Source organism: Coregonus lavaretus (genome assembly GCF_964263955.1).
Source record: "Coregonus lavaretus genome assembly, chromosome: 28".
NCBI classification, from domain to species: Eukaryota; Metazoa; Chordata; class Actinopteri; order Salmoniformes; family Salmonidae; genus Coregonus; species Coregonus lavaretus.
In genome coordinates, this window is record NC_140015.1 from 28,963,834 (window position 1) to 28,985,660 (window position 21,827).

Consider the following 21,827-nt stretch of genomic DNA (forward strand, 5'->3'; position numbering starts at 1 on the left):
TCTGCCCACCAGCCCTGCCTCCGAGTTACCTGCCCCGGTCATTGCAGCCGCTGCTCCGGAACCCAAGATTGGAAACCCCGAGCGGTTCAACGGCGATTCTACCCAGGTCCGGCCATTCCTGACTAGCTGCCGACTTCAGTTCTCCTTGCAGCCAAGGACCTTCGCCACGGAGGGGGCTAAAGTTGGGTATGCCATCACTCACCTGACGGGCCGAGCTCGACTCTGGGGAACAGCAGAGTTCGAACGTCAAACCCCCGCATGTGCAACCTTCGACCTGTTTGCTGAGGAGATGCTGAAGGTGTTTGACCTGGATTCACCAACCGCAGAGGCGTCTCGTGAACTGTTCAGTATTCGACAAGGCAGACGTACAGTCGCAGACCATTCCATCGACTTCCGAACCCTGGCAAGACGAAGTTCTTGGAACACACCATCGTTGGTGGACGCGTTCTTCCATAGCTTGGCTGACTATATCAAGGACGAGTTGGTCTCCCATGAACTGCCTTCCACTCTTGATGAAGCCATCGCACTGACTGTCCGGATCGACAGAAGGATACAGACCCGTCGTCGTGAGAGGGGGCGCCAAGGTCCACCAACTACCGGCATTCGGAGAGATCCGACTGGGTTCCTGTCATCTACTGCCACTCACCCAAGTCAGCTTGATCAGTCTGAGCCTATGGAGATTGGGCGAGCCTCTCTCACTCCTGCAGAGCGCCAGCGCCGCTTCACCTCAAACCTCTGCCTCTATTGTGGAGGTGATGGACATCGTGTGGTAACCTGCCCTTTAAAAGCCGAAGCTCACCGGGCATAGGGGGAGTCCGGTTGAGCTCAATGACCATCCAGTCCTCCGACCGCAAACCCCTGCTGCAAGTTCACCTCCGCCTCTCTGACTCAACTCACACCCTGGCTGCTCTGGTGGATTCTGGCGCCGAAGCCAACATAATGGACATCAAGCTGGCACGCCAACTGGGACTGGAGAACCTCCGTTTGACACCTCCTATTCCTGCCCGGGCACTGGACGGACACTTACTCGGGTCGGTCACTCATGTCACGGCCCCGGTCTCGATGGGTCTGTCCGGAAACCATCAAGAAACTATCCAGTTTCACCTGCTCCCCTCTCCAGGCCAACCCCTCATCCTGGGTTACCCATGGCTCCGCCGGCACAACCCTCAGCTCGACTGGGTGACCGGGGTGATCAGGGAGTGGGGAGAGGACTGCCACCGAACCTGCCTGCTTGCTGCCGCACTACCCCCTCGGCCAGTACCTACTAACTCCGCTCCTGACCTCTCCAATGTCCCAGAATGCTACCATGGTCTCAGAGAAGTGTTTAACAAAGCAAGAGCCACATCTCTGCCCCCTCACCGACCGTACGACTGTGCCATCGACCTCCTCCCTGGAACAGCCCCTCCAAAGGGCCGTCTTTATTCGTTGTCTGCTCCTGAAAGAAAGTCCATGGAGGACTACATCAATGACTCTCTGTCCGCAGGATTAATCCGTTCATCTTCATCTCCTGCTGGTGCTGGCTTCTTCTTTGTGGGGAAGAGGGACGGATCTCTTCGCCCCTGCATCGACTACAGGGGACTCAACGACATCACAGTGAAAAACCGTTACCCTCTGCCTCTGCTCACCTCTGCTTTTGAGTTGCTCCAGGGAGCCACTGTTTTTACCAAGTTGGATCTCAGAAACGCTTACCACCTAGTGCGGATCCGGGAGGGAGATGAATGGAAAACCGCATTCAATACACCCACAGGCCACTACGAGTATCTGGTTATGCCTTTTGGCCTCACCAATGCTCCTGCTGTGTTCCAGGCTCTAGTGAATGATGTACTGCGGGACATGTTAAACAAGTTTGTCTTCGTTTACCTGGATGACATCTTAATCTACTCCAGAAACCTGTCTGAACACACCCGCCATGTCCAGCAAGTCCTTCATCGTCTTCTGGAGAATTCCCTCTACGCCAAGGCAGAGAAATGTGAGTTTCACGTCAAGACAGTGGTCTTCCTGGGGTACATAGTGGCAGAGGGAAGTATCCAAATGGATCCTGCCAAAGTATCAGCAGTCACTTCATGGCCAGTTCCGGAGAACAGAAAGAAGCTGCAACAGTTTCTGGGGTTTGCTAACTTCTATAGAAAGTTTATCCGGAACTACAGTACCGTTGCTGCCCCTCTCACTGCTCTAACCAGCACCAAGCAACCCTTCACCTGGACCCCAGCAGCCGACAAAGCCTTCAGTACCCTCAAGGTAAGGTTCACCTCCGCTCCCATCCTCCAGATGCCTGATGTGGACCGGCAATTCATTGTGGAGGTGGACGCCTCGGATGTGGGAGTTGGTGCTGTGATTTCTCAGTGGGCTGCGGAGGATAGGAAGCTCCATCCTTGTGCCTTTTTCTCACGTCGGTTGTCCCCCTCTGAGTGCAATTACGACATAGGGAACCGAGAGCTGCTGGCTGTGAAGCTTGCCTTGGAGGAGTGGCGTCACTGGCTGGAGGGGTCCACCATTCCATTTCTCGTTTGGACCGATCATAAGAACTTGGAGTACATCCGCACGGCCAAACGGTTGAACTCCAGGCAGTCCCGCTGGGCCCTGTTCTTCACCAGGTTTAATTTCACTCTGTCATACCGGCCTGGATCACGCAACACCAAGCCAGACGCCCTCTCCCGTCAATTCCAGAAGGATGACACCCCCTCCAAGGATCCTGTGTCGATTCTGCCAAGTCCCTGCATCGTAGCAGCTCTGACCTGGGATGTTGAGGAACAGGTGCTGGAAGCTCTCCGTAACCAGCCAGGTCCCAGCACTTGCCCAGCTGACCGCCTTTTTGTCCCCGAAAACCTGAGGTCCCAGGTCGTTCAGTGGGGACATGACTCCCGCCTAGCTTGTCACCCTGGCTCCACCCGCACTTACAACCTGCTCGCCCAGAGGTTCTGGTGGCCCTCTCTGAGAAAGGATGTACGGGAATTCGTCCAAGCCTGCCCCATCTGCAACCAACACAAGTCGTCCTGCCAGCCCCCAGCCGGATTGCTGCAGCCCCTGCCTGTGCCCAGACGTCCCTGGTCTCACATCGCCCTTGACTTTGTCACGGGGCTGCCCCCTTCAAGTGGCATGACCGTCATTCTCACCATAGTTGACCGATTCAGCAAGATGGCGCACTTCATTCCCCTCCCCAAGCTCCCAACCGCCAAGGAGACCGCCCAGGTGGTCCTGGAACACGTCTTCCGGATCCACGGACTGCCAAAGGATGTAGTTTCTGACCGTGGTCCACAATTCTCCTCCGCTTTTTGGAAGGAGTTCTGTCACCTGCTGGGAGCCACAGTCAGTCTGACTTCCGGATTCCATCCCCAATCCAATGGGCAGTCAGAGCGGGCAAATCAGGAGCTCGAGAAGGCACTGCGATGCATGACTTCACGCAACCCCCACTCCTGGTCGCAGCAATTGACATGGGTGGAGTACGCACACAATTCTCTGACCTGCTCTGCCATCGGTATGTCCCCTTTCCAATGTGTTTATGGATACCAGCCTCCTCTATTTGCCAGCCAGGAAGGGGAGGTTACTTGCCCATCTGCACTTGCTTTTGCCCGTCGATGTCGCCGCACCTGGTCACAAGCCCGAGCCACACTCCTCAGATCCGTTGCCAGCTACACTACCGGGGCCAACCGTCGGAGAATTCCTGCTCCCACCTACCATGTTGGTCAAAGGGTGTGGTTGTCATCGAAGAACCTGCCACTCAGGGTGGAGTCGCAAAAGCTGGCACCTCGGTTCATTGGCCCATTCCCTATTATAAGAGTGATCAGCCCAACTGCTGTCCGGCTCCAACTGCCTAATTCCATGAGGGTGCACCCCACTTTCCATGTGTCTAAGATTAAGCCCATTCATGAGAGTCCGCTGGTCCCTGCTGCGCCTTGTCCTCCTCCTCCACGGCTCGTCGATGGCGGTCTGGTTTACACCGTCCGCCGCCTGCTTCGGTCCAGACGGAGGGGTAGGGGTCTCCAGTACCTCATTGACTGGGAGGGTTATGGACCTGAGGAAAGGACCTGGGTGCCAGCTAGTCGGATTGTGGATAGGACTCTCATCACCGCCTTCCACCAACGGCATCCTGATCAACCTGCAATCCGTAGGGGCCGCCCCAGAGGGGTCCCTAACCGTCCTGCCCGCTCGGCTTCCTGTCCTGTGCCTGATCCTGTCTCGGGACCTGTCCCATCTCCCGACCACGGCCCTCCGGCTTCCTCCGAGGATGAGGACGTTCACTCGGACCGTTCGGAGGAGTTCTAGCCCTCCTCCGGCTCCCCTCCTCCCGCCCGGCGTGGTGTTGCTCTTGGGACTTCTGGGGCCGTCCCTTGGGGGGGGGGTTCTGTCATGAGCCCTCTCACTCCACCGGGTTACCACCTTTATTTGTTTCCACTATCTTCCACTCTCTCTACTCAGCCTAACTAGCTCCACCTGTCCCTGCTCTGCTCTGCTCTAATTACTCTGCCAGCTGCGCTGCATTACCCACTAACCTCTCCCAGTATTTAAAGCCCTGTCTTTCAGCTCTCCTTTGTCAGATCGTCTGCAAAGCTCACACCCGGAACCTGTTTGCTCTCGCTTCTGGCTCACCCTTGTTTTGTGACCCCGGACCTGCCTGATTCTTGGATACTCTTCTGCCCCAGGAAAACCAGACCTGCTTTCTGCCATAACGACTCCTGACTACTCTTCAATCCCGGTAACTCTGACCAGCCTTCTGCCTTGCTACAACGTATTTGGATTTCCCTTGAACTGTACTGCTGCCTTGTTTCATCCGCCCCGTTGTGTCTGTGTTTCCCCCCCCCAGGACTTCTGGACCACCCACCACCGGCGTCATAGGACGCATCGCTGCCACTGGGGGGGGCACAGACCCAGCACATTGGACGGGATCCCTGTTACCCCTGGAGCCTTCACTCACTCCCTACTTCCCTTTTCCCTTAAGTTTTAATAAACTTTCTGGTGTGACGCAATTGTGGTCCTCTGGTCGTCTGTCTGAAACGTGACACTTGATTGTGTTCCGTTGTCTTGTTATTCTCCCTACTGTTGGGTAAAGGAGCGAAGCAGGCCCTACTGTTGGGAGAAAGAGTAGAGCAGGCCCTACTGTTGGGAGAAGGAGTAGAGCAGGCCCTACTGTTGGGAGAAGGAGTAGAGCAGGCCCTACTGTTGGGTAAAGGAGCGGGGCAGGCCCTACTGTTGGGTAAAGGAGTGGAGCAGGCCCTACTGTTGGGAGAAGGAGTAGAGCAGGCCCTACTGTTGGGTAAAGGAGCGGGGCAGTCCCTACTGTTGGGAGAAGGAGTGGAGCAGGCCCTACTGTTGGGAGAAGGAGCGGGGCAGGCCCTACTGTTGGGAGAAGGAGTAGAGCAGGCCCTACTGTTGGGTAAAGGAGCGGGGCTGGCCCTACTGTTGGGAGAAGGAGTAGAGCAGGCCCTACTGTTGGGTAAAGGAGTGGGGCAGGCCCTACTGTTGGGAGAAGGAGCGAAGCAGGCCCTACTGTTGGGAGAAGGAGTAGAGCAGGCCCTACTGTTGGGAGAAGGAGTAGAGCAGGCCCTACTGTTGGGTAAAGGAGCGGGGCAGGCCCTACTGTTGGGAGAAGGAGCGAAGCAGGCCCTACTGTTGGGAGAAGGAGTAGAGCAGGCCCTACTGTTGGGAGAAGGAGTAGAGCAGGCCCTACTGTTGGGAGAAGGAGTAGAGCAGGCCCTACTGTTGGGAGAAGGAGCGAAGCAGGCCCTACTGTTGGGAGAAGGAGTAGAGCAGGCCCTACTGTTGGGAGAAGGAGCGGGGCAGGCCCTACTGTTGGGAGAAGGAGCGAAGCAGGCCCTAATGTTGGGAGAAGGAGTAGAGCAGGCCCTACTGTTGGGTAAAGGAGCGGGGCAGGCCCTACTGTTGGGAGAAGGAGCGAAGCAGGCCCTACTGTTGGGTAAAGGAGCGGGGCAGGCCCTACTGTTGGGAGAAGGAGTGGAGCAGGCCCTACTGTTGGGTAAAGGAGCGGGGCAGGCCCTACTGTTGGGAGAAGGAGCGGAGCAGGCCCTACTGTTGGGTAAAGGAGCGGGGCAGGCCCTACTGTTTTGGAGAAGGAGTAGAGCAGGCCCTACTGTTGGGTAAAGGAGCGGGGCAGGCCCTACTGTTGGGAGAAGGAGTAGAGCAGGCCCTACTGTTGGGAGAAGGAGTAGAGCAGGCCCTACTGTTGGGTAAAGGAGCGGGGCAGGCCCTACTGTTGGGAGAAGGAGCGGGGCTAGCCCTACTGTTGGGAGAAGGAGTAGAGCAGGCCCTACTGTTGGGTAAAGGAGCGGGGCAGGCCCTACTGTTGGGTAAAGGAGCGGGGCAGGCCCTACTGTTGGGAGAAGGAGTGGAGCAGGCCCTACTGTTGGGAGAAATAAAATGCCCTCCTAAAACTGGTTATAACTCCAATTATGTTTGTGATATTAAGATTCTAACAGTGTCAGTGTGGTATATAGACTTATTTAGGAAAAGTTAAGGACAGGGGGGCATGAGTAAAAAAAAATCACAAGCAGTCAAAATGACTGCTTTAGCGGTTCTAGTGTTAAAAGGTGTAACAGATTAATCTTCCTTTTACAAGCTGTAACAGATTAATTATTATTCCACTATCAGTCACATTGACACTGCTCTAGTTTTACTCTCTCTGACTCTGTCTGACTCTCTCTTTATCAAGCAATCGTTTTTCATGAGTGGTTACGGTATGAACTAGGTTTTTGCAGGGGGAGTCAAAGTGTGTGTGTGTGTGTGAGAGTGGAGCGGAGGGCCTGGGTTTGGCAGTGCTACAGATTGGGGTTTGGCTACAGTGTGTAGCCGATGTCTGAGTTTGTCGCTCCATATCTCACCCCTCAGTGACAGACTGACATCATGTAACTGACTGAGTAACTTACATCATCTGACTGACTGACTGACATCATCTAACTGAGTAACTGACATCATCTGACTGACTGACTGACTGACTGACTGACTGACTGACTGACTGACTGACCGACTGACATCATCTGACTGACTGACTGACTGACCGACTGACATCATCTAACTGAGTAACTGACATCATCTGACTGACTGACTATTATCTAAGGAGACCTTTCAGAACCTGTCTGACAGGCAGGGTTTAATAATGCTACACATTTATCCAGCAGAACCTGTCTGACAGGCAGGGTTTAATAATGCTACACATTTATCCAGCCACCCCAACAGGTTAGCCTTCCATTTGTATTCTAGTCAAGAATTAACTTTGTAGCTTCAGGGGTATATGGAGAGGAGGGGGTTAGGGGACTACAAGTAAAAGAAGAGGTAGTAATAATGGACTGGATGTCTAATAGCCCCTCCCAGCCCCTGTTCATTATGTCTAATAGCCCCTCCCAGCCCCTGTTCATTATGTCTAATAGCCCCTCCCAGCCCCTGTTCATTATGTCTAATAGCCCCTCCCAGCCCCTGTTCATTATGTCCAATAGCCCCTCCCAGCCCCTGTTCATTATGTCTAATAGCCCCTCCCAGCCCCTGTTCATTATGTCTAATAGCCCCTCCCAGCCCCTGTTCATTTTGTCTAATAGCCCCTCCCAGCCCCTGTTCATTATGTCCAATAGCCCCTCCCAGCCCCTGTTCATTATGTCTAATAGCCCCTCCCAGCCCCTGTTCATTATGTCTAATAGCCCCTCCCAGCCCCTGTTCATTATGTCCAATAGCCCCTCCATTGCACGTAATACAGCCCAGGGCTGGGAAATCACCCATAATCCCGTGCAGGTTGAGCAGGAAGCCCGGGGAAGGTGGTGTTGATCAGAGCCTAATCCTGAGCAGGGCCCATCAAAGAGCCTCTCTTTCATTAGGCCCCAGCCCAGCTGCACCGCATTAGGCCCGGAATGCAGGGACCGCCGGGGCACCCAGCTCCATTTTGGATCCATATAGAAGAGTTAGTATGGGAGAGAATGACAGTTGGTGAGACAGTGCATGACTGTATAGTATATGAAGTATGAAGGAACGCCTCTTTTCCTGTCTGTTTCTCTTCCTCTCACATAAAACCAATCACACCAGACACGTAAGAGTTGTTTACCAGCCGTAACTCATTTAGTGGTTTCTTCTTCCCTCCTATTTTCCATCTGAGACGGCAGGATGATATTATGATGACCTGCAGATGTCAGAGGGTCTGATGTCCAACTGAAATTCTGAGCGGAGTTGAACTAGGTTTATACACCCTCTGCAATGTGATAGATATGTGGCATACTTTTCTTTAAAAGAGAACTGATGAGTTTCAGCCCAAAATCCAGTTGGTCCTTTTTAGCTGGAAATGCACACACAGGGTCAGAAGCGAGCTCAAATGTTAGGCGAAAGTTACGTAGGAAACTTTTCCCCCCTCTTTTTATCTGTGATAAAAAAGTTTGACATAGGAATGATGGGTGAAAAAAGTTCCAAGTTCCAGCGCAGTTTCATGGCAGTTATTTAATGTGCGATTGACGTTGGCCAGTTTCAGCTCCATATTGACTGGGCCGGCTGTTTTCTGAGCTGAAATGTCTTATTCTTTTGATGCTGAGGTAGAAAAATGCTGTCCTTTGCAATCCGCCCCAGCCCGGTCGGTCTTGAAGCTTGAAGCCTGGGCCGGCCGGAGTGTTTGAAGGCATCTCCTAGATCCCGGAGTAAAGGCAGGAGAAATCCATTAAATCCATGAATGGATTCTCATCAAAGAAGCGTGTGTTTGAGAGAGACAGAAAGCTGGGGGAATGAAATAATGAGAAACAGTATTTTAGAGGAGATAAGATCACGCATTAAGATTGTTCTAACGCCCGAGAAAGAAAAGCAGAGAGAGAAATGGGGAGATATAGGAGAACGAGAGAGAGAGTAGGTGGGGGTATTTCACTGTTTGGCTGCTATTGAGGTTTATCTGCCTATGTGTGTGTGTGTCCATAACGTCTCTTCTACCCCCCCCCCATACACACACGTGCAGCCCCGGCCTCTCAATCTCCATCCTCCACAGAGGGGCCTGTGAAGTTTCTGTGTGCCCGATAACACTGCCTCTGCTCTGGGCTGCTCAGAGGAGGCCTCCTGCCTCTCACTTAACCTTATCTGGTTCTCTTATTTACCTACCTCCCTCCCGCTATCCCTCACTCTTTTCCACTTCCTCTCCCTTCAAGTCATGGCAAAGCAAAGAGTATCAGGGCTTCCTAGAAAGAGCTTGCCTTACCAGAATTAGGGGCTATGACGATTTTTTGAAAAAGCGAAAGGTGTTTCCGAGAACACACACACTCTCTCTCTCTCTCTCTCTCTCTCTCTCTCTCTCTCTCTCTCTCTCTCTCTCTCTCTCTCTCTCTCTCTCTCTCTCTCACACTCCCACGCACGCACACACACACACACACACACACACACACACACACACACACACACACACACTGGCTGTCTCATCCACTCTGTTGTTTCCTCACTAACTATGCTGCTATATTGAGACAGGTAAAGACATACATAGTCCTCAATGGACAAGCTTCACATTGTAGTATTGTGTGTCTCAGTTAAAGCTTCCAATGCATGTTGAGAAGAGAAGAGGTTTACAATACAGAAGTTAATGTTGTGAATCAGTGTTTTACATCAAAGTGTTTTACTCTGAGCTCTAAGGCCTAGTAAACTGCTCTCTGTTGTCTCCCTCCCTAATGACCACACACACACACACACACACACTGTGTCTCACACACACTCGCACCCACACACACACATAAACACATACACCCACACAAACACCCACACACACACCCCCAAACACTCACCCCACCTGTCGAGAGAGAGAGAGAGAGAGAGAGAGAGAGAGAGAGAGAGAGAGAGAGAGAGAGAGAGAGAGAGAGAGAGAGAGAGAGAGAGAGAGAGAGAGAGAGAGAGAGAGAGAGAGAGAGAGAATCCTTTCCTCAGACTCCTCCAATTCCACCCCTTGCTCCTCTTCTCCCCACACTCCTCCACTGCTCTCTCGTTCATCCAGACCAGCCGTGATAAAACCCAGACAGAGAGAGGAGATAATCAGAGTCTTCCTATGTGTCAGCCTGTGTGTTGGTTAACCCTGTGTAGCTAGCTGGCGTAGCTCTCCTCTGTACTCTGTACTCTCATCTGGCTAACGGTAATGACACCTGGCCTCCACCGTCCAGCACCCACATCGCAATGGTAACGAGGTGTGTGGTACACAAACGCCATGGTTATTTTAGGTTTCTTCGGCTATGACAACGGGAAGGAAGGAGAGATGAAAGAAAGGAGAGAAGAATTAAAGCAGGCACAGGAGAAGATCGAGCTGCCAGGCCTTTAAGTGTGAGCAGATGGAGTTTCTCTCCTCTCTCTCTCTCTCAATCACTCAGTTCTTCAGAAGGTATAGCCTCAGGCCTCCAGCAGATTTCACTTCAGCCACATCTTTCTCTTTCGCTCTTCCTCACTGTCTTCCTCTCTCTCTGTCTCTGTCTCACGTGTAGGCCTAGATGTAGAGAAACAGAAAGCAGACTGTCTGAATAGTAATGTGGTTACGCACAGTTATTGATGTTTAGACAATGTATTTTTCCATTAGGGTTAATGCAGAATCTAAATACTAACGTTGTAGCATATTGGCCATGACTAGAGATCAGAGTATGTTCCTGGTCAGTCACGTTGCTGATGGACAACTAAAAAGCAACGTCAATACACTGTCAGATGTGACATTATGTGATATTTATTTATTATTTCATTTTTATTTTTTATCTTTTGCAGAAATGTCTAAAAACCGGTTTTTGCTTTGTCATTATGGGGTATTGTGTGTAGATTGATGAGGGGAAAAAAACAATTTAATCCATTTTAGAACAAGGCTGTAACGTAACAAAATGTGGAAAAGGTCAAGGGGTCTGAATACTTTCCGAATGCACTGTACCCACTGGGGTATGTAATCACCACAGTGTTAGTGTTTTAGCGTGTGTATCACTGTCTTGAAGGGTTTGAAGTAGCTATTGTGTGAATCCTGTTCTTCCGTCAGCCAGGAGATGGTGGTGCTGTTTGTATGTTTGTCATCCTTGTTGTTCTGCCTCAACCAACGGCCTCTCTCCACTAACTGGTTCTCTGCCATTTGGAGATACACCAAATCTCATTATTCCTGGTCATGGATTATATAGCAAAACAGAGGAGGGAATGATCAAAGAAGACGTCCTGCAATCACCTCAGAGTGACAGACAGGGATGAGAATCACCTCAGAGTGACAGACAGAGATGAGGATCACCTCAGAGTGACAGACAGGGATGAGAATCACCTCAGAGTGACAGACAAGGATGAGAATCACCTCAGAGTGACAGACAGAGATGAGGATCACCTCAAAGTGACAGACAGTGATGAGAATCACCTCAGAGTGACAGACAGAGATGAGGATCACCTCAGAGTGATAGACAGAGATGAGGATCACTTCAGAGTGCAGACAGAGATGAGGATCACCTCAGAGTGACAGACAGGGATGAGGATCACCTCAGAGTGACAGACAGAGATGAGGATCACCTCAGAGTAACAGACAGGGATGAGGATCACCTTAGAGTGACAGACAGAGATGAGGATCACCTCAGAGTAACAGACAGGGATGAGGATCACCTTAGAGTGACAGACAGAGATGAGGATCACCTTAGAGTGACAGACAGGGATGAGGATCACCTCAGAGTGACAGACAGAGATGAGGATCACCTTAGAGTGACAGACAGGGATGAGGATCACCTCAGAGTGACAGACAGAGATGAGGATCACCTCAGAGTGACAGACAGAGATGAGGATCACCTCAGAGTGACAGACAGGGATGGAGGCTTAACAGCAGAACATCTGATTTAGAGGGGTGTGTGTGTGTGTGTGTGTGTGTGTACGTGTGTGCGTGTGTGTGTGTGTATATGAAGATGAAAGTCAGAGCTGTTGTGTTGTTTATGGGTGAGGGGGGATATAACATGTTGTGTATGACGTTCATGCATACATTGTCACACCCTGGCTCTGGGGACTCTATATGTTGAGCCAGGGTGTGTAGATTCTATGTATTCTAGTTCTGTGTGGTAGGTCTATGTGTTCTATTTCTATGTTTTCCAGTGTGGTTCTCAATCAGAGGCAACGAGTGTCAGCTGTGGCTGGTTGTCTCTGATTGGGAACCATATTTAAACAGTCCATTCGTGTTTGTGGGATCTTGTTCCGTTTGGGTTGTGTTTACCGTAGGACGTCACGTTTTCGTTTTGTTGTTTTGTTCGTGCATTCATTATATAAATAAATATGTTTGCAACTAACGCTGCGCATTGGTCTACTCTCTACGACGATCGTGACAGAAGATCCCACCATACCAGGACCAAGCAGCGTGTCCAGGAGCAGGCAGCCTGGACGTGGGAGCAGATCTTGGACGGGCAGGGGTCCTGGACCTGGGAGGAAATCCAGGCCGGGATGGATCGCCGTCCATGGAGGGAGACGGTAGAGGCGCGACGTAGAGAGGAGCAACGGCGTAAACAGTGTCGTCGTCGGTCGGACGAGAGGCAACCCCAAAAAAAAATTAGGGGGGGGCACACGGCATGGGCGACTGGGCAGCAGGAGGCTGCCACAGGGCGATTTGGGAGATTTGGAGAGGAGGCCACCGGGTTTGGGGGGCCAGAAGGCAGGTTGGCGGAGCCTGGATGGAGAGCAGAGCCAACTCCCCGTACTCAGGCATGGCAGCATGGGACTGGGCAGGTTCCGCGGTATGCGGAGCTGCGTACTGTGCCACGAGTGGTCCGGCATAGTCCGGTACGTCCTGTGCGAGCACCCCGCACGTGTCGTGCGAAGGTGGGCATGCAGCCAGGACGGAGTGTGCCGGCTCAGCGCTCGTGGTCTCCAGGGCCTCTCCTCAGTCCCGGATATCCTGCGCCAGTGTCACGTGCTGTTATGCCAGTACGGGTACACAGCCCTGTACGTCCTGTGCGGATGCCTCACACAGAGTGTGTGAAGGTAGGCATTCAGCCAGGACGGGTTGTGGCCGCTCTTCACTCCAGGCCTCCTATCCGTCTCCACAGCCCGGCCCGGCCTGTTCCTGCCACTCGCACCAAGCCTACGGTGCGCGTCGCCAGCCCGGCCCGGCCTGTTCCTGCCACTCGCATCAAGCCTACGGTGCGCGTCGCCAGCCCGGCCCGGCCTGTTCCTGCCACTCGCACCAAGCCTACGGTGCGCGTCGCCAGCCCGGCCCGGCCTGTTCCTGCCACTCGCACCAAGCCTACGGTGCGCGTCGCCAGCCCGGCCCGGCCTGTTCCTGCCACTCGCACCAAGCCAGGGGTGCGAGTCGTCAGCCCGGCCCGGCCTGTTCCTGCCACTCGCACCAAGCCAGGGGTGCGAGTCGTCAGCCCGGTAAGGCCCGTTGCTGCTCCACGCACCAAACCAGGGGTGCGCATCGTCAGCCCGGTCCGGCCCGTTCCTGCTCCACGCACCAAGCCAAGGGTGCGCATCGTCAGTCCGGTCCGGTCCGTTCCTGCTCCACGTACCAAGCCAGGGGTGTGTGTCGTCAGTCCGGTCCGGCCCGTTCCTGCTCCACGCACCAAGCCAGGGGTGTGCGTCGTCAGTCCGGCACAACCCGTGCCTGGGTCACCGGTGCCTGGTCAGGTACCGGTCAGCTGCTCCACACCGGAGCTGAAGCAATCCGCTCCTACGATGTCCAGTCCAGCTCCAGCCAGCGGGGCCAGACCGGACCAGGGGCGCTACGGGGGGAGTATTGAAGGGTGGTGGTCAAGCCCGGAGCCGGAACCGCCTCCGAGGAGGAATGCCCACCCAGCCCTCCCCTGGTTTGTCTATGTTGAGGCGCGGTCGCAGTCCGCGCCTTTGGGGGGGGGTACTGTCACACCCTGGCTCTGGGGACTCTATATGTTGAGCCAGGGTGTGTAGATTCTATGTATTCTAGTTCTGTGTGGTAGGTCTATGTGTTCTATTTCTATGTTGGCCAGTGTGGTTCTCAATCAGAGGCAACGAGTGTCAGCTGTGGCTGGTTGTCTCTGATTGGGAACCATATTTAAACAGTCTGTTTTCCATTCGTGTTTGTGGGATCTTGTTCCGTTTGGGTTGTGTTTACCGTAGGGCGTCACGTTTTCGTTTTGTTGTTTTGTTCGTGCATTCATTATATAAATAAATATGTTTGCAACTAACGCTGCGCATTGGTCTACTCTCTACGATCTCTCACGGTCTCTCAATCGCATTAATCAAGGCAGACAGCTCCTATCCTGTAGAGAATGTTGTAGATTACAGTCAGTTTGCTTTCGAACACAACTCTGGAGGGATATTTAGAGAGGTGGAGGAAGATGAGATGGAGAAAGAAGAACAGAAAACACAGGGGAAGGTAGAAGAGGAGGAGAGAGAAGAGCATCTTGTACCGCAGCCCTCTGCTTAGCCAAACACCCCCAGGGTCATCTAATGGACAACCCGCAGGTGTTCCGACCCCCGGGGTCATCTAATGGAACAACCCGCAGGTGGTCCGACCGCTTTAAGACGTCAGTGGCCGTCACAGAGAAGCTGATCTACCACAACCCCCCCCCAAATCTGCACACAGATGCATCCATGGACCCCTGTCTAAGCCCCTCTCTGGCCCCCTCTGTCACCCCCTGTCTGCCCCACTAATCCACCTTAATAGAGGTGAGACAGACCTCCCCCTCCCCCTCCCCTCCCAACTCTAGACAGCCTCAAAGAAGAGAGAGAGTTAAAAAGAGAGGGATTTAAAAGGAGAGAGTTAAAAGGAGAGCTCAATATGAAAATCAAACAGTGCAGTCCAGCCCTTCCTCTATAGCTAAGTGGTTCCAACTGATGTAAACATGACAGGAATTGAGTTGGAGAGACTAAGAGATAGCTAGGTAGAAAGAAAAAGATAGAGTTAGAAAGAGATGTTGCTGTCTGAAGGCAGGTAGCCTAGCGTTAAGAGCGCTGGGCTAGTAACCAAAAGGTTGCTGCTTCGAATCTGTCTATGTGCCCTTGAGCAAGGCACTTAACCCTAATTGCTCTGGATAAGAGCGTCTGCTAAATGACTAAAATGTAAACGTAAAGACTGACATTAGCATACGGTCACCCTTACCAAACACAGGACTGAGAAAAGTGTTTGAACACCTAGCTATATCTTGACCATGCATGTACGAAGACACACACACACACACCAGACCAGTGTGTGTACTACCCAGGGTCTCTCTCTCGAGCACTCAATGTCAAACTTTGTTTGTACTACTACCACCATACCTCACGTGTCTGACCCTATTTACCTAGTAGGCCTTTGGTGATGAACACACTGTATGAAGTTAGGCATCACATTACGAGACTCTGCTATGTTATAATGCCTGTAACGGCTTCTCTAATACCAAGCAGACACACCCTCCAAGTCTAAGACAGGCAGATGTGTTCAGGCAATGACTCATCCATGTGTAGACTTGTGTGCGTTCGTGCGATATGTATTAAGTGGGTGCAGCAGTGCCTGTTAGGAGGAACAGTGATGTTGCGGAGAATTTGAACTGACAGAGCCAATGATGGGAGGCTTCTCATTACTGCCATGACACTTCAAGAGGCGCTTACACACACACTCACACACACACACACTTGTACACAGTGATTACAGACAAACAAGCAAATAACATCTCCCGGAGTCCTCTCCCTCGTAAATGTAACCCAAATTGCTGCCAGAGACGTGTGTTAGGTAGATATAGAGGTGTCTGTACCAGTCAGTCACTGTAGTGCACCTAGTGTTGAAAGGCCTATAGATCACTGAGACAACTCATACCTGGGACACCGCTAGTCGTTGTTCTCTCTGTAATGTTTACAAATCAGACTTTCAGTATATGTTTATGTGTCACGCCCTGGCTCTGGGGACTCTTAAATGTTGAGCCAGGGTGTGGATTTCTCTATGTTTAGTTTTCTATGTTTTTTGTTCTAGATCGTTTAAATCTATGTTGGCCAGGGTGGTTCCCAATCAGAGGCAGCTGTAGCTCGTTGTCTCTGATTGGGGACCATACTTAGGCAGCCTGTTGGCACCAGTTAGTTTGTGGGATCTTGATCCGTAAAGGTTTGGTGTGTGTAACCTCAGGACTTCACGTATCGTTGGTTTGTTGTTTTGGTTTTGTTCGTGTGTTAAGTACTAATTAAAGATGTACGCTTATCACGCTGCGCCTTGGTTCCACGAGTCATCAGTCAACGTGCGTGACATTATGTTCTTGTTTATAAGGTCTTTATAATGATCATACCAGTTTGTGACTTCTGTTATAACATGTTATGTAGTATTCATAAAGGCTTTATTAATACTGTATGTATGTACATAAGGTCAGCTGAAGTATAGTGTTAGCAGGTTTTATTTTGGGTTGTTTCATCCGTTTATTAAGTCACCTTGGAGATAACAGTCATATAGAAAGTACCTAGCCCCGACCCTTTATCCGCGCACCTGTCAAACATCACATATTTTCCTCCCACTCTTACTGCAATGACATCACCTGAATGCTAGCCGGCCTCTCGTGAATCTCGTAGTATCATGTCATTTTGTTGTGTTGTCAAAGATTAGCTAAACCCAGATCTCTCTGTCCTGATATTGTTGATTTAAAACATTCCTGAAAAAAAGGTCCATATGGAAGAAATATCCTCCCTTACAGAAAAAAGCACATGAATTTCACATGACCTTATGTGAAGTTAATGTGATAACATGAGACAACATGTAAAAGCAACATGTGATAACATGAAACTACACATGTGAAAGCATGATCTCATGTGAAATAAATGTGACAACATGGAGATGCAAAATAAAAAAATAAAAAAAGTTTTTCACATGTGAAAATGCAATTCCACATGTGAGAGTTAGATTTTCACATGTGAATGCTTTTTTACATGTGAAACTGCAGATTTCAACTGTGAATATGAACATATGTGAACATGTGAGGTGAAAACATGTTATTGTCCTCACATGTGAAAAGGTGGTGTTAACATCAGAACTCTAAATGTAATACATGTGAACAGATTTCACATGTGAACAACTGACCTTACATGTCGCTTTTATTTTATTTTTATTTTTTACCTGTGAAACTTTCTTCTCAACATGTGAAAATGTGATTTCACATGTGTGTTTTTTTGTAAGGGGATGAAATTGTATGGGGTTTTTGAAGTAAGTGGTACACTGTTCAGCTAAAATAGTGTACAAAAGTCTTGAATCACTGACAATTACATTTGACATGATTACTTAGTAATGAATTTTCAATATGACCCCACCTGGGATTCAAACTCAAAATCTCTGGGTTTGGGTACGCTGATCTTTCTGCTGTGCCGCAAAGTCTGTAGCATTCCTCTACACATTCATTGCCTAAAATCTCTGTATTTAGCAAAACAGTGCCATCTGCACTGCTATTTTAGTTATCAGTTAATCTGACTATTCTCTCATCATTGATTTTATTTACTTATTTCAGCAATTTGAGGGGTTTTCTGTGTAGTCTAATGTTGGTGGGGCATATTATTCTGTTTTAATGTTACTCCTGAATCACTCTTATAAATATTTTTTAAAAATCATTGTGTATTTTTACCAAAGCTGAGATTTACAGTGCATTCGGGAAGTATTCAGACCCCTTGGCTTTTTCCACATTTTGTTACATTACAGCCTTATTCTAAAATTGATTAAATTGTTTTTTCCCCCGCTTCAATCTACAAACAATACCCCATAATGACAAATCAAAAACAGGTTTTTAGAAATGTTTGCAAATGTATAAAAAATAAACAACTGAAATATGACATTTACATAAGTATTCAGACCCTTTACTCAGTACTTTGTTGAAGCACCTTTGGTAGTGATTACAGCCTTGAGTCTTCTTGGGTATGACGCTACAAGCTTGGCACACCTGTATTTGGGGAGTTTGTCCCATTCTTCTCTGCAGATCCTCTCAAGCTCTGTCAGGTTGGATGGGGAGTGTCGCTGCACAGCTATTTTCAGGTCTCTCCAGAGATGTTCGATTGGGTTCAAGTCCGGGCTTTGGCTGGGCCACTCACGGGCATTCAGAGACTTGTCCCGAAGCCACTCCTGCGTTTTCTTGGCTGTGTGCTTAGGGTCGTTGTCCTGTTGGAAGGTGAACCTTCACCCAAGTCTGATGTCCTGAGCCCTCTAGAGTTGTTTTTCATCAAGGATCTCTCTGTACTTTGCTCCGTTCATCTTTCCCTCGATCCTGACTAGTCTCCCAGTCCCTGCCGCTGAAAAACATCCCCGCCACATGATGCTGCCACCACCATGCTTCACCGTAGGGATGGTGCCAGGTTTCCTCCAGACGTGACGATTGGCATTCAGGCCAAAGAGTTCAATCTTGGTTTCATCAGACCAGAGAATCTTGTTTCTCATGGTCTGAGAGTCCTTTAGGTGCCTTTTGGCAAACTCCAAGCGGGCTGTCATGTGCTTTTTACTGAGGAGTGGCTTCCGTCTGGCCACTCTACCATAAAGGCCTGATTGGTGGAGTGCTGCAGAGATGGTTGTCCTTCTGGAAGATTCTCCCATCTCCACAGAGGAACTCTGGAGCTCTGTCAGCGTGACTATCACCTCCCTGACCAAGGTCCTTCTCCCCAGATTGCTCAGTTTAGCCAGGTGGCCAGCTCTAGGAAGAGTCTTGGTGGTTCCAAACTTCTTCCATTTAAGAGTGATGGAGGCCACTGTATTCTTTGGGACCTTCAATGCTGCAGACATTTTCTGTTACCCTTCCCCAGATCTGTGCCTCAACACAATCCTCTACGGACAATTCCTTCGACCTCATGGCTTGTTTTTTGCACTGACATGCACTGTCAACTGTGGGACCTTATATAGACAGGTGTGTGCCTTTCTAAATCATGTCCAATCAATTGAATTTACTACAGGTGAACTCCAATCAAGTTGTAGAAACATCTCAAGGATGATCAATGGAAACAGGATGCACCTGAGCTCAATTTCGAGTCTCATAGCAAAGGGTCTGAATACTTATGTAAATAAGGTATTTCTGTTCTTTATTTTTAATAAATCTGCAAAAATGTATACAACTGTTTTTGCTTTGTCATTATGGGGTATTGTGTGTAGATTGATGAGGAAAAAAATTAATTAAATCCATTTTAGAATAAGGCTGTAACGTAACAAAATGTGGGAAAAGTCAATGCACTGTACTTTACTTAAGTCCAACGTGTAGGAATGCGTGAAATCAGTCATTAAAACAGACATGGTGGCGTAGCAGGGAGATCGGAATGCCACGAACTAAGAGATTGTGAGTTCAAATCCCAGTTGAGGACATGTTGAATAATAATTACTGTATAAACATTCATAATGTAATCATGTATGTCAAAGTGTGTCAAATATGTTAAAAGCACTGTTTGTGTGTGTATCCTAACAACACATTTTTGTTCGCAGGGCATCTCCTGTGAAATCTCCTGTAATATATTCACGTGAAAATTTGAATACACATGTGAAAGGTAATGTGATCACATGTGAAATATCATCACTTGAAGTAGGGCTGGGAATTACCAGGGACCTCACGATACGATATTATCACGATACTTAGGTGCAATACTTGGAGTCAAAGTGTCGATATAATATCGCCAAAATAATATCGCGATATGTAACTGTATCAAATTTTTGTTTCCCATCACTGATGTGAAGTTTTCCAAAAACACATGGTTTCACATGTGAAATAAAATGTAACATGTGAAATCATGTGGTTTCTCCATATAGGCTGTCTCTAGGATGTGTGATGTATACAATGCAATAAACGGTATGTGTTTTGTGACTTAGCTAAGGAAACACAAGGAAATGATAAACCTCTGGCAAACCATGATGTGTAGATATTTTCCTAAAGCCGCCTCCTCCTCCTTCTCCTGCAACAATACAATGCCCTATTCCAAGGAAAGAGAAAGAGCAGTACAGCTTGAGCCAGGGTCGGAGCCAAACAACCATAGCTATGTCTAGGTTCCAGTTTGTGTGTCTTTGTCAGGTTGACATTGACTTCCTGTCTGTACCTTGTTGTGTGTGCGTGCGTGTGTGCGTGCGTTGTGTCTATTTCTGTGTGTGTATGCATTGTGAATATTTATTTGTGTGTGTCCGTGCGTATAATGTGTGTCCGTTTGTGTATGTGCATGTCCGTGTGTGTTGTCGTTCTTCTTGCCTTGTGTGTGTTTGTTTGTGTGTGTGTGTGTGTGTGTGTGTGTGTGTGTGTGTGTGTGTGTGTGTGTGTGTGTGTGTGTGTGTGTGTGTGTGTGTGTGTGTGTGTGTGAGAGAGAGAGTGAGAGACTGGCCCAGTTCCAGCTGCAGATTGTTAATTAAGTTCTGGTAAGCGGTGCATGCTCCTGCCTTCAGATCCACTTCCACTGTTCCTCACACACACACTTCAAAGGCAGCCTCAGCCGCTCACCGCTCCACACCAGCCAGGATTATTAAGCGATTGAAGAGTCTGATACGGCCTCAAAGAGCCTTCAGCGCTAAGACGCTTTTGGCAGGCTGCGCAGGTAGTCCGCTTTAAAATACACACACATGCACACACTCTCTCTATACTGTTTCACACAAAAACACACACACAATGACAGACACACACTCCACATACTCACACACCACACACTGCACTCACTCACATATCGTTAGTCTACTTTAGACCTGTGGGTCTTTCTGTGTGCTTAGTTGTCTCAGAACAGAACACTATTCATGTCTACTGGATATAAAGTAGATACCTTTATGCATCAGTATACTGTTTTCCTGTGGTTTTAGATATATATAGTGTTCGCCTATGGGGGGGTTTATGTTTTTCATTAGACATCTAAAACCGTATGTGTGAAAGCAAACACACACACACGTACACACTTAGCCCAACAGTGGACTTTAATCAGGCTGGAGTCAAAGCAGGAACAGTCTATAGCAACAAAGGCAGGCTGGGGGAATGGATGGATGTGTCAGTCTGCCTGTCTGTCAGGTGCAGGAGGAACATTTAAAGGGCCGGCATAGTGTTTTTGTTTTTCTGTCTTTTCTTCTCCTTTATTTCTCTTCTGTCGTTCATTCCTGGCTTTGTTTTCTCTCATCAGCCGGTAAAGCCCCTAGAGAGACAGAGCGAGACAGACGAGAGACGTTCAAAGCCAAACAGACAGACAGGAAGACATACAAGAGCCGTATCCGTGGTGACGGCTACCTGTATCCGTGGTGACAGGTGTGTCCGTTCGACAGCGGGCTGCTGTTCCTTTGCCGTTTGTCAGGAAGTGTTGGGAGCAGGGCCAGGCCCACCGGTGTTGATTCGTTTTTTAGGGGTGCGTTTGCTAGTACAGAGCATTACGGGGCCGTCTGTCTGTTAGTATGTCTGTTTGTCTGTCAGTGCCACCAGGAGAGAGCTGATCTGAAAGGGTGTTTAGACTATACTAATCTGTTGTCAGGACTGACCTGTGGAATCTCCCTGGCCCTCTGTGTTTGAGTCATCCTGTATTTGTACAGTGTTTCAACTTTCAGAGAGAAAGAGAAAGAGAGAGAGAGATAGGGAGTGTTAAAACAGAACCAGTCACAGTGGAGTTGTAGAAAGACCAGACTGACACTGAACCTGCACAGGCATGTCTGTGACATCAGAGCTATATAAAGTTGATATTGAGGGGATATCTCACAGTGCTCTGTACCCTCTCAGTGACAAGTCATAATGTAGAGATAGTCTGGTTGCTTATTGTGAAATCTCTATGTATGGTTCTAGCTGGCTGTTAATGCCTTTTCCAAGTGGACGAAGAATAAAACCCAGAAAGCACAACTCAAAAACACTCCCGTCTGTCTGCCTTTATCACATTTTGCATGTCTGTCAATCTGTCCTTCCGTCCGCCTGTCCGTCTGTCTGTTTCCATCTGTCTGTCCGTCTGCCTTTAACACATTGTGTCTGTTTGTCTGTATGTTCCTCCTCCATGTTGTGTCTCCC

The 21,827-nt window shown here is 49.5% G+C and overlaps 1 protein-coding gene across 1 annotated transcript in view; it reads left to right on the forward strand.

Annotated features, from left to right (window-relative positions):
* LOC311103215 (centrosomal protein of 112 kDa-like) overlaps positions 1-21,827 on the forward strand; it is a gene marked incomplete at its 5' end in the record, with an annotated part of 98,039 nt that overhangs the window by 42,019 nt on the left and 34,193 nt on the right. The window lies entirely within an intron of this gene.